We start from the raw sequence: 11,369 nt of genomic DNA on the forward strand, positions 1-11,369 counted from the left end.
TTGAGCAATTCGGCGGTACGTCCACCCGGCCTCCCGCATGCCCACTATACGCCCTCGCTCAAAGTCCGTCAACTGCACATACGGTTCACGTCCACGCTGTCGCGGCATGCTACCAGTGTTAAAGACTGCGATGGAGCTCCGTATGCTACGGCAAACTGGCTGACACTGACGGCGGCGGTGCACAAATGCTGCGCAGCTAGCGCCATTCGACGGCCAACACCGCGGTTCCTGGTGTGTCCGCTGTGCCGTGCGTGTGATCATTGCTTGTACAGCCCTCTCGCAGTGTCCGGAGCAAGTATGGTGGGTGTGACACACCGGTGTCAATGTGTTCTTTTTTCCATTTCCAGGAGTATATATATATATATATATATATATATATATGTGTGTGTGTGTGTGTGTGTGTGTGTGTGTGTGTGCGTGAGTGGTATGTGTGGTACCTCCCATGGTTACCACTGCTTTCGGCGGGAATCACAAACCGTCAATGCCATCGCCTCCTTCGCCAGCTGCAGGTAGAACCTGTCGCCTCTCCGCCCCTGCAGCTAAGGGGTGCACAGTGTGGCGCCACAACGGCAGCGGCTGAACTCTCGCCGCTCCAGCGAGGCTCCTTGTCGTGGGGCCCGAGCAGTACCGCTGCACACGACGAGAGTCTGTCTGTGCTGCAGACCACTTAGCCCCAACGTCGCCCAGCCGAACTATGGCCATTTACAGTATCCCCACTGATGGTGAGACCACTCAAGGAACACTTCTTCGCCCGCATTGTGCGGTGTACCTATTGTCTCTGCATATAAAGCTACACACACTGTTTCTCTGGGTTACTCTGTCGGTTTTTCTCTTTGAAAATTTTGCGAAAATTTGTACTGTACTTGTGCTGCAAGATATATCTGTTGACTGTCATGCCGTACCTTATTAACTTTATGTGTCACAACCTTAAGTAGCGACGATAGTGGTCGAAGCTAATGCTATGTTGTGTAAACGTGGATACAGGGCAGACTCGGCCGCTGCCAGTCTTCTGCATGAAGGTCATGTTTCAATAATTCTTGCAATAGCTGTTGGAAGGACAGAAGCGCCAGGTGGTCTTCGTAACCAAATTGCTATAAGAACAGACTGTAACACTTGCACCGTCTTTCCAACCATACGATGTTACGCCTGGAGATTGGGGTTCACATGAGTCGGGACTCCGATAACATTTCGCTGCATTCAAGGTAACAGACCCTGAAACCGTTAAATCTCTCTTTTTGTCTTCGATTAAACCCTAAACGTTCAGGTTGCTTTGCAAGCTTGCCCCCCTAACTGAACTGACCCAACTTCAGTTTGATTAAATGTATGCCCCTTAAATGTTTTTTTCCATCGGCACTGTCATGGTATATTGTCTCGAGTGGAATCTTGCCAGTGACCAAAGCAGCTCAACCAGTCACACCTAACCTGGTAGGCTCAACTACAAGATGATTCAATGAGAAAGAGCAAATTTAAACAACTATGGAAGTTGAAGCAGGCAAAAAGGAATACAGACGTCTCAAAAACGATATCGACAGGAAGTGCAAAATGGCTAAGCAGGGATGGCTAGAGGACAAATGTAAGGATGTAGAGGCTTGTCTCACTAGGGGTAAGATAGATACTGCCTACAGGAAAATTAAAGAGACCTTTGGAGAGAAGAGAACCACTTGTATGAATATCAAGAGCTCAGATGGCAATCCAGTTCTAAGCAAAGAAGGGAAGGCAGAAAGGTGGAAGGAGTATATAGAGGGTTTATACAAGGGCGATGTACTTGAGGACAATATTATGGAAATGTAAGAGGATGTAGATGAAGACGAAATGGGAGATAAGATACTGCGTGAAGAGTTTGACAGAGCACTGAAAGACCTGAGTCGAAACAAGGCCCCGGGAGTAGACAACATTCCATTTGAACTACTGATGGCCTCGGGAGAGCCAGTCATGACAAAACTCTACCATCTGGTGAGCACGATGTATGAGACAGGCGAAATACCCTCAGACTTCAAGAAGAATATAATAATTCCAATCCCAAACAAAGCAGGTGTTGACAGATGTGAAAATTACCGAACTATCAGTTTAATAAGTCACAGCTGCAAAATACTAACACGAATTCTTTACAGACGAATGGAAAAATTGGTAGAAGCCGACCTCGGGGAAGATCAGTTTGGATTCCGTAGAAATATTGCAACACGTGAGGCAATACTGACCTTACGACTTATCTTAGAAGAAAAATTAAGAAAAGGCAAACCTACGTTTCTAGCATTTGTAGACTTAGAGAAAGCTTTTGACAATGTTAACTGGAATACTCTCTTTCAAACTCTGAAGGTGGCAGGGGTAAAATACAGGGAGCGAAAGGCTATTTACAGTTTGTACAGAAACCAGATGGCAGTTATAAGAGTCGAGGGGCATGAAAGGGAAGCAGTGGTTGGGAAAGGAGTAAGACAGGGTTGTAGCCTCTCCCCGATGTTATTCAATCTGTATATTGAGCAAGCAGTAAAGGAAACAAAAGAAAAATTCGGAGTAGGTATTAAAATTCATGGAGAAGAAGTAAAAACTTTGAGGTTCGCCGATGACATTGTAATTCTGTCAGAGAAAGCAAAGGACTTGGAAGAGCAGTTGAACGGAATGGACAGTGTCTTGAAAGGAGGATATAAGATGAACTTCAACAAAAGCAAAACGAGGATAATGGAATGTAGTCAAATTAAGTCGGGTGATGCTGAGGGAATTAGATTAGGAAATGAGACACTTCAAGTAGTAAAGGAGTTTTGCTATTTAGGGAGTAAAATAACCGATGATGGTCGAAGTAGAGAGGATATAAAATGTAGACTGGCAATGGCAAGGAAAGCGTTTCTCAAGAAGAGGAATTTGTTAACATCGAGTATAGATTTAAGTGTCAGGAAGTCGTTTCTGAAAGTATTTGTATGGACGATAACTAGTTTGGACAAGAAGAGAATAGAAGCTTTCGAAATGTGGTGCTACAGAAGAATGCTGAAGATAAGGTGGGTAGATCACGTAACTAATGAGGAGGTATTGAATAGGATTGGGAAGAAGAGAAGTTTGTGGCACAACTTGACTAGAAGAAGGGATCGGTTGGTAGGACATGTTTTGAGGCATCAAGGGATCACAAATTTGGCATTGGAGGGCAGTGTGGAGGGTAAAAATCGTAGAGGGAGACCAAGAGATGAATACACTAAGCAGATTCAGAAGGATGTAGGTTGCAGTAGATACTGGGAGATGAAGAAGCTTGCACAGGATAGAGTAGCATGGAGAGCTGCATCAAACCAGTCTCAGGACTGAAGACCACAACAACAACATGGAAGTTGTAAACATTGCCCATGTACTGGATGGAGGAAGGTTCAAAGTTTTGTGTTTGCACAGATATTATACCATACACTCATCATGGGCACCATGCATCGCTCGAGAAACATCAAAATGGTAGTCCATTTCAATCCACACTTGCATCAACAGGTCCCTATTTACTGAATCGGCAACTTCAACAGTTCGATTTCTCAGCCCTTGAAGGGTAGCTGCCATACGCGAAGCAAATACTCTGTCTTTTATGTACCCCAACAGAAAAAAAATCACAAGATGTGCGGTCTAGTGACCTGTGAGGCCAAAACCAACGAAGAAGATCTTGTGGTTCACCACGTGTAATTTAATGTTGTGTGATGGTGTTGTGTACAGCTTCATACAGAATGGTAAGGAGAGGTGGGCTACAGACTAGCGTGGCAACTGTCATCGTAGAATAGCTGGACAGGATCAGAAATGATTAGCGACGATTATCAACTAAAAATAGAAGCTTTACTTAACTTGTATTTCTCCTAGTGAACGAAGACTAATCACAAATATTGTAGCAAGAAATAAAGTCCAGCTCTCCCAATGTCAACAAGAATGAGGCTCAAACAAAAACATTGTAGTGCAGTGGCCACAAGCGCAAGTTGTTGAGCAACTGCCACCGGCCCTCCTATATTGTGGCAGCAGAAAAAAATTCAAATGGCTCTGAGCACTATGGGACTTAACATCTGAGGTCATCAGTCCCCTAGAACTTAGAACTACTTAAACATAACTAACCTAAGGACAGAACACACATCCATGCCCGAGGCAGGATTCGAACCTGCGACCGTAGCCTCAGAGCGGTTCCGGACTGAAGCGTCTAGAACCGCTCGGCCACAGCGGCCGGCGTGGCAGCAGAGGGCGCTCTTGGTACAGAACTGCTGGATGTGTGGCTCAGTGAACACGCACGGCTGCGTCCGCCAGACCCCACGCTCACTTCTGTCGGCGTCAGACGGAAACTTGTCATTCCATTACGAACCTTGAAATGCCGTGGGGTGGTATCGACACGTGAAACCACAGATGATATTAAGAGAACGCCACACCTCAATCTGATGATGAGGCAGGTCTATCGTGCATTAAAATGAAATCATTGCAATCTTCGTGAAGTTGAGGAAAAATTTTGCAACATGTTGATGTATGACATTCCTGCCACAGTTTCCTCTGCAAAAAAGAAAGGCACATAAACTTTATGAATAGAAACGGCACAAAACGCATTCAAGTTCAATGAGTCTCTTTCATGTTCGACAACGACGCCAGAATTTTGAGACTCCCAAATTCTTACATTACGGCAGCTTACTTTACCCAGTAGATGAAACGTCGATTCGTACGTAAAGATGAGTCGTTCGGGAAAAGTTTTCTTTGCGATATCCGGGAGAACTGAAATGCAAAATGCATACCTTCTATTACGGTCACCGAGACGCAATTGCTGCACTAACTGCAATTTTTAAGGCTTCGTATGCAGGTATCGTTTCAGAACGCGCCACACCGTTGTTTGAGAAACTTGAAGTTCCTTCCATTTCCATCTTACATACGCTCGACATTTTCATCAGACGTCCGTGACCGACCAGCGCTCTTCGTTTTGCATCTGCCATCAGCTTCCAACGATTTTGTATGCCAGTCATATGTCTTCTTGTACAGAAGCCGCTTCTTGCTGTATTGATAGCGGAACGCACGTTGCACTGGACCAATGGATTGTCTTTGTGCAAATTCTAACACATAAAATGATTTCCTTTGCGATCTGAATGCCATGTTGCTGCAAAGAAAGAGCAGCGCAACTGTGTCAAAACTTTGAACCTCCCTCTATGCCGGCCGGTGTGACCGAGCGGTTCCAGGCGCTTCAGTCTGGAACCGCGCGACCGCTACGGCCGCAGGTTCGAATCCTGTCTCGGGCATGGATGTGTGTCCTGTCCTTAGGTTAGTTAGGTTTAAGTAGTTCTAAGTTCTAGGGGACTGATGACCTCCGATGTTAAGTCCCATAGTGGTCAGAGCCATTTGAACCATTTGAGCCTCCCTCTATACAGTAACATGCACATTGTGTTTCTGTCTCCCACTGTTCGTCTGGAATAAACAATGCAAATGTTTTCTTTCAATTCGAATGACCCGGCGCAAAGGCTCAGTGGTTCCGTTTGATTTCAGCCCAAAACTAGTGAATCGATTGCATAACCTATGATTCGAGGTAATTTTACTCACGCTGCACCAGACAAGGAAGTACATGGTTCAAATGGCTCTGAGCACTATGGGACTTAACATTGTAAGTAGGCTGTTTATGTTTTGTTATTGGCAACGTTACGTAGCGCTCTGTATGAAAATCACTGGCTGTGCTTTGTGCAGTCTGTGGCTAGTTTGCATTGTTGTCTGCCATTGTAGTGTTGGGCAGCTGGATGTGAACAGCGCGTAGCGTTGCGCAGTTGGAGGTGAGCCGCCAGCAGTGGTGGATGTGGGGAGAGAAATGGCGGAGTTTTGAAATTTGTAAGCCTGGATGTCATGAACTGCTATGTATATTATGATTTTTCAACACTATTAAGGTAAATACATTGTTTGTTCTCTATTAAAATCTTTCATTTGCTAACTATGCCTATCAGTAGTTAGTGCCTTCCGTAGTTTGAATCTTTTATTTAGCTGGCAGTAGTGGCTCTCGCTGTATTGCAGTAGTTCGAGTAACGAAGATTTTTGCGAGGTAAGTGATTTGTGAAAGGTATAGGTTAATGTTAGTCAGGGCCATTCTTTTGTAGGGATTGTCGAAAGTCAGACTGCGTTGCGCAAAAAATATTGTGTGTCAGTTTAAGGACAGTCATGTATAATTGTTCAAAGGGGACGTTTCAACATCTAAGGTCATCAGTCCCCTATAACTTAGAACGACTTAGACCTAGCTAACCTAAGGACATCACACAACACACAGTCATGAGGTGGCAGAGAAAATCCCTGACCCCGCCGGGAATCGAACCCGGGAACCCGGGCGCGGGAAGCGAGAACGCAACCGCACAACCACGAGCTGCAGACAAGGAAGTACATGAGAAGCGCTTGAAATTCGACGACTCGACCACGGAGGAGGTATTGAACTTGGCTCAGACGTTCGGATTTACCAGGCGGCCGGCCGACACGTAAACGGATTAGCCAGGGCGTTGTAACCACCGACATGCTATACAGGGTTATTACAAATGATTGAAGCGATTTCACAGCTCTACAATAACTTTATTATTTGAGATATTTTCACAATGCTTTGCACACACATACAAAAACTCAAAAAGTTTTTTTAGGCATTCACAAATGTTCGATATGTGCCCATTTAGTGATTCGACAGACATCAAGCCGATAATCAAGTTCCTCCCACACTCGGCGTAGCATGTCCCCATCAATGAGTTCGAAAGCATTGTTTATGCGAGTTCGCAGTTCTGGCACGTTTCTTGGTAGAGGAGGTTTAAACACTGAATCTTTCACATCACTATGCGTGAAACTTGCCCGCACGCGTTCAACCGTTTCTTCGCTCACTGCAGGCCGACCCGTTGATTTCCCCTTACAGAGGCATCCAGAAGCTTTAAACTGCGCATACCGTCGCCGAATGGAGTTAGCAGTTGGTGGATCTTTGTTGAACTTCGTCCTGAAGTGTCGTAGCACTGTTATAACTGACTGATGTGAGTGCATTTCAAGCACGACATACGCTTTCTCGGCTCCTGTCGCCATTTTGTCTCACTGCGCTCTCGAGCGCTCTGGCGGCAGAAACCTGAAGTGCGGCTTCAGCCGAACAAAACTTTATGAGTTTTTCTACGTATCTATAGTGTGTCGTGGCCATATGTCAATGAATGGAGCTACAGTGAATTTATGAAATCGCTTCAATCATTTGTAATAGCCCTGTAGATATAAACCTGTCCAGGCGATACCAGCGTCACATGGCGAGGAATGTCTACTCGTCAGACACATCCACGGTGCGTGTAGTATCAGTGAGCGTGCTGTCTGTGTGTAAAATGGGGAAGGCGCGCGATATACTCGTATCTGAGTTTGACAGAGGGCAGATTGTGATGCCTCAGCACAAGCATTTCCGAAACTGCACAACTTCTCGCGTGTCCGAGGAGTGTCTTCCAGACGTGCCGAAACCAAAGTGAAACGACATCCACACGTCGTGGGGTTGGGCGGCCACCCCTCATTACGGATGTCGGATGTCGTAGGCTGTGTAGACTGGTAAAACAGGACACTATGGTGGAACCAACATCAGACTTCAGCGCTGGACAGAATACAAGTGTGCCTGAGCACACAGTGCACCGAACACTCCTAACGATGAGCCTCCGCAGCCGACGATCCATGTATATGTCTGTGCTGACACCACGACATCGGCAACTACGACTGAAATGGCTAAGTGACCATCGGCAGTGGACACCGCCGCAGGGGTAGAGCGTTGCATGGTCTGATGAATCCAGATACCTTCTTCATCAAGCCGATGGGAGGGTGCGAATCTGTCGTCCTTCAGGGGTTCAAAATGGTTCAAATGGCTCTGAGCACTATGGGACTTAACATCTACGGTCATCAGTCCCCTAGAACTGTTGTTGTTGTTGTTGTTGTTGTTGTCTTCAGTCCTGAAACTGGTTTGATGCAGCTCTCCATGCTAATCTATCCTATGAAAGCTTCTTCATCTCCCAGTACTTACTGCAACCTACATCCTTCTGAATCTGCTTAGTGTATTCATCTCTTGGTCTCCCTCTACGATTTTTACCCTCCACGCTGCCCTCCAATGCTAAATTTGTGATCCCCTGATGCATCAGAACATGTCCTACCAACCGGTCCCTTCTTCTTGTCAACTTGTGCCACAAACTCCTCTTCTCCCCAATCCTATTCAATACCTCTTCCTTAGTTATGTGATCTCCACATCTAATCTTCAGCATTCTTCTGTATCTTCGAAAGCTTCTATCCTCTCCTTGTCCAAACTATTTATCGTCCATGTTTCACTTCCATACATGGCTACACTCCATAGAAATACTTTCAAAAACGACTTCCTGACACTTAAATCTATATTCGATGTTAACAAATTTCTCTTCTTCAGAAACGCTTTCCTTGCCATTGCCAGTCTACATTAAGTGTCTCATTTCCTAATCTAATACCCTCAGCATCACCCGACTTAGTTCGACTACATTCCATTATCCTCGTTTTGCTTTTGTTGATGTTCACCTTATATCCTCCTTTCAAGACACTATTCATTCCGTTCAACTGCTCTTCCAAGTCCTTTGCTGTCTCTGACAGAACTACAATCTCATCGGCGAACCTCAACGTTTTTATTTCTTCTCCATGGACTTTAATACCTACTCCGAATTTTTCTTTTGTTTCCTTTACTGCTTGCTCAATATACACATTGAATAACATCGCGGACAGGCTACAACCCTGTCTCACTCCCTTCCCAACCGCTGCTTCGCTTTCATGCCCCTCGACTCTTATAACTGCCACCTGGTTTCTGTACAAATTGTAAATAGCCTTTCGCTCCCTGTATTTTACCCCTGCCACCTTTAGAATTTGAAAGAGAGTATTCCAGTCAACATTGTCAAAAGCTTTCTCTAAGTCTACAAATGCTAGAAATGTAGGTTTGCCTTTCCTTAATCTATTTCTAAGATAAGTCATAGGGTCAGTTTTGCCTCACGTGTTCCAACATTTCTGTGGAATCCAAACTGATCTTCGCCGAGGTCGGCTTCTATCAGTTTTTCCATTCGTCTGTAAAGAATACGCGTTAGTATTTTGCAGCTGTGACTTATTAAGCTGATAGTTCGGTAATCTTCACATATGTCAACACCTGCTTTCTTTGGGACTGGAATTATTATATTCTTCTTGAAGTCTGAGGGTATTTCGCCTGTCTCATACATCTTGCTCACCAGATGGTAGGGTTTTGTCAGGACTGGCTCTCCCAAGGCCGTCAGTAGTTCTAATGGAATGTTGTCTACTCCCGGGGCCTTGTTTCGAATCAGGTCTTTCAGTCCTCTGTCACACTCTTCACGCAGTATCGTATCTCCCATTTCATCTTCATCTACATCCTCTTTCATTTCCATAATATTGTCCTCAAGTACATCGCCCTTGTATAGACCCTCTATATACTCCTTCCACCTTTCTGCTTTCCCTTCTTTGCTTAGAACTGGGTTTCCATCTGAGCTCTTGATATTCATACAAGTGGCTCTCTTTTCTCCAAAGGTCTCTTTAATTTTCCTGTAGGCAGTATCTATCTTACCCCTTGTGAGATAAGCCTCTACATCCTTACATTTGTCTTCTAACCATCCCTGCTTAGCCATTTTGCACTTCCTGTCGATCTCATTTTTGAGACGTTTGTATTCCTTTTTGCCTGCTTCATTTACTACGTTTAATATTTGCTCCTTTCATCAATTAAATTCAATATTTCTTATGTTACCCAAGGATTTCTACTAGCCCTCGTCTTTTTACCTACTTGATCCTCTGCTGCGTTCACTACTTCATCCCTCAGAGCTACCCATTCTTCTTCTACTGTATTTCTTTCCCCCATTCCCGTCAATTGTTCCCTTATGCTCTCCCTGAAACTCTGTACAACCTCTGGTTTAGTCAGTTTATCCAGGTCCCGTCTCCTTAAATTCCCACTTTTTTGCAGTTTCTTAAGTTTTAATCTACAGTTCATAACCAATAGATTGTGGTCAGAGTCCACATCTGCCGCTGGAAACGTCTTACAATTTAAAAGATGGTTCCTAAATCTCTGTCTTACCATTATACAATCTATCTGATACCTTCTAGTATCTCCAGGATTCTTCCATGTATACAACCTTCTTTTATGATTCTTGAACCAAGTGTTAGCTATGATTAAGTTATGCTCTGTGCAAAATTCTACCAGACGGCTTCCTCTTTAATTTCTCTCCCCCAATCCATATTCACCCACTGTGTTTCCGTCTCTCCCTTTTCCTACTCTCGAATTCCAGTCACCCATGACTATTAAATTTTCGTCTCCCCTAGAACTAAGAACTACTTAAACCTAACTAACCTAAGGACATCACACAACACCCAGTCATCACGAGGCATCCTTCTGGGGAACAGCTCCTTGGCACCTGTACTGCGGGACATAGACAATCTGGCGGTGGCTCTATTATACTCTGGGGATCATTCACGTGGGCATCCATGAGGCCAGTGGAGCTCGTGCAGGGCACCATGAAGGCCGAGGAGTATCGTCCACTGGTTGGAAACGACGTACACCGCTTCATGATTATCACGCATCCCGACGGCAGTTGCATTTTTCAACAAGATAATGCGCCATGTACAAGGCCGGGAGTGTGATGGTGTATTTCGAGGAACACATTAGCGATTTCCAGTTGATATACTGGCTCCACAACTCGCCATATCTGAACCCGATGAACCCATCTGCCATGTGATCGAAAGTGGCGTCAGAACTCATCCCCTCCTTCCCCTTAATTTACGGGAAGTAGGTGACTTGTGTGTCTAGGTATGGTGTGAACTGCCTCCAGTGACCTACAAGGCCTCATTGCTTCCATGCCGCGACGCGTCGCAGCTGTTATCCGTACCAAAGGCGGCCACACCGGCTGTTAGGTAGGTGGTAATAATGTTCTGACTGATCAGTGTAGAGTCCAGGGTAGACATGGCTGTAGTCATGTAGCTTAGCTGACGAGGTAGAAGTGATTGATACAGCATCTCCATCGAAATGGCGGCTTAAAGAACTATCTTTGACTATCAATAGCCATTCTGTCGATAGTTCCATGGAAATGGCGTCGCTACAAGTAGTAAGGAACAATCCCTCGGGCCCGCTCAGTCTCGCAAACATTGGACAAAGTCCGGGCCCCGGGACGAGCGCATACTTCCGTCTTGCCCGGATTATTTCCTCAAACATTACGTAAACGACTTCTCTGACAGGTAGTCACATGCCGACAAATGCAATGAAAACGATTTCTCGCTTCCGTGTGTATTTATTTCATTTATTTATTTTTTATTTAACTTGGGGGTTACTGGAGAATGGGACACAATCCGTCGGCTTTGACCAATGACGTCAGAAGTTTCCAGAGATGATGTATTGCACAGATTTAACAGCAACGACGAATGCCGAG

This window comes from Schistocerca cancellata, chromosome 6 (genome assembly GCF_023864275.1).
Source record: "Schistocerca cancellata isolate TAMUIC-IGC-003103 chromosome 6, iqSchCanc2.1, whole genome shotgun sequence".
Taxonomy (NCBI): domain Eukaryota; kingdom Metazoa; phylum Arthropoda; class Insecta; order Orthoptera; family Acrididae; genus Schistocerca; species Schistocerca cancellata.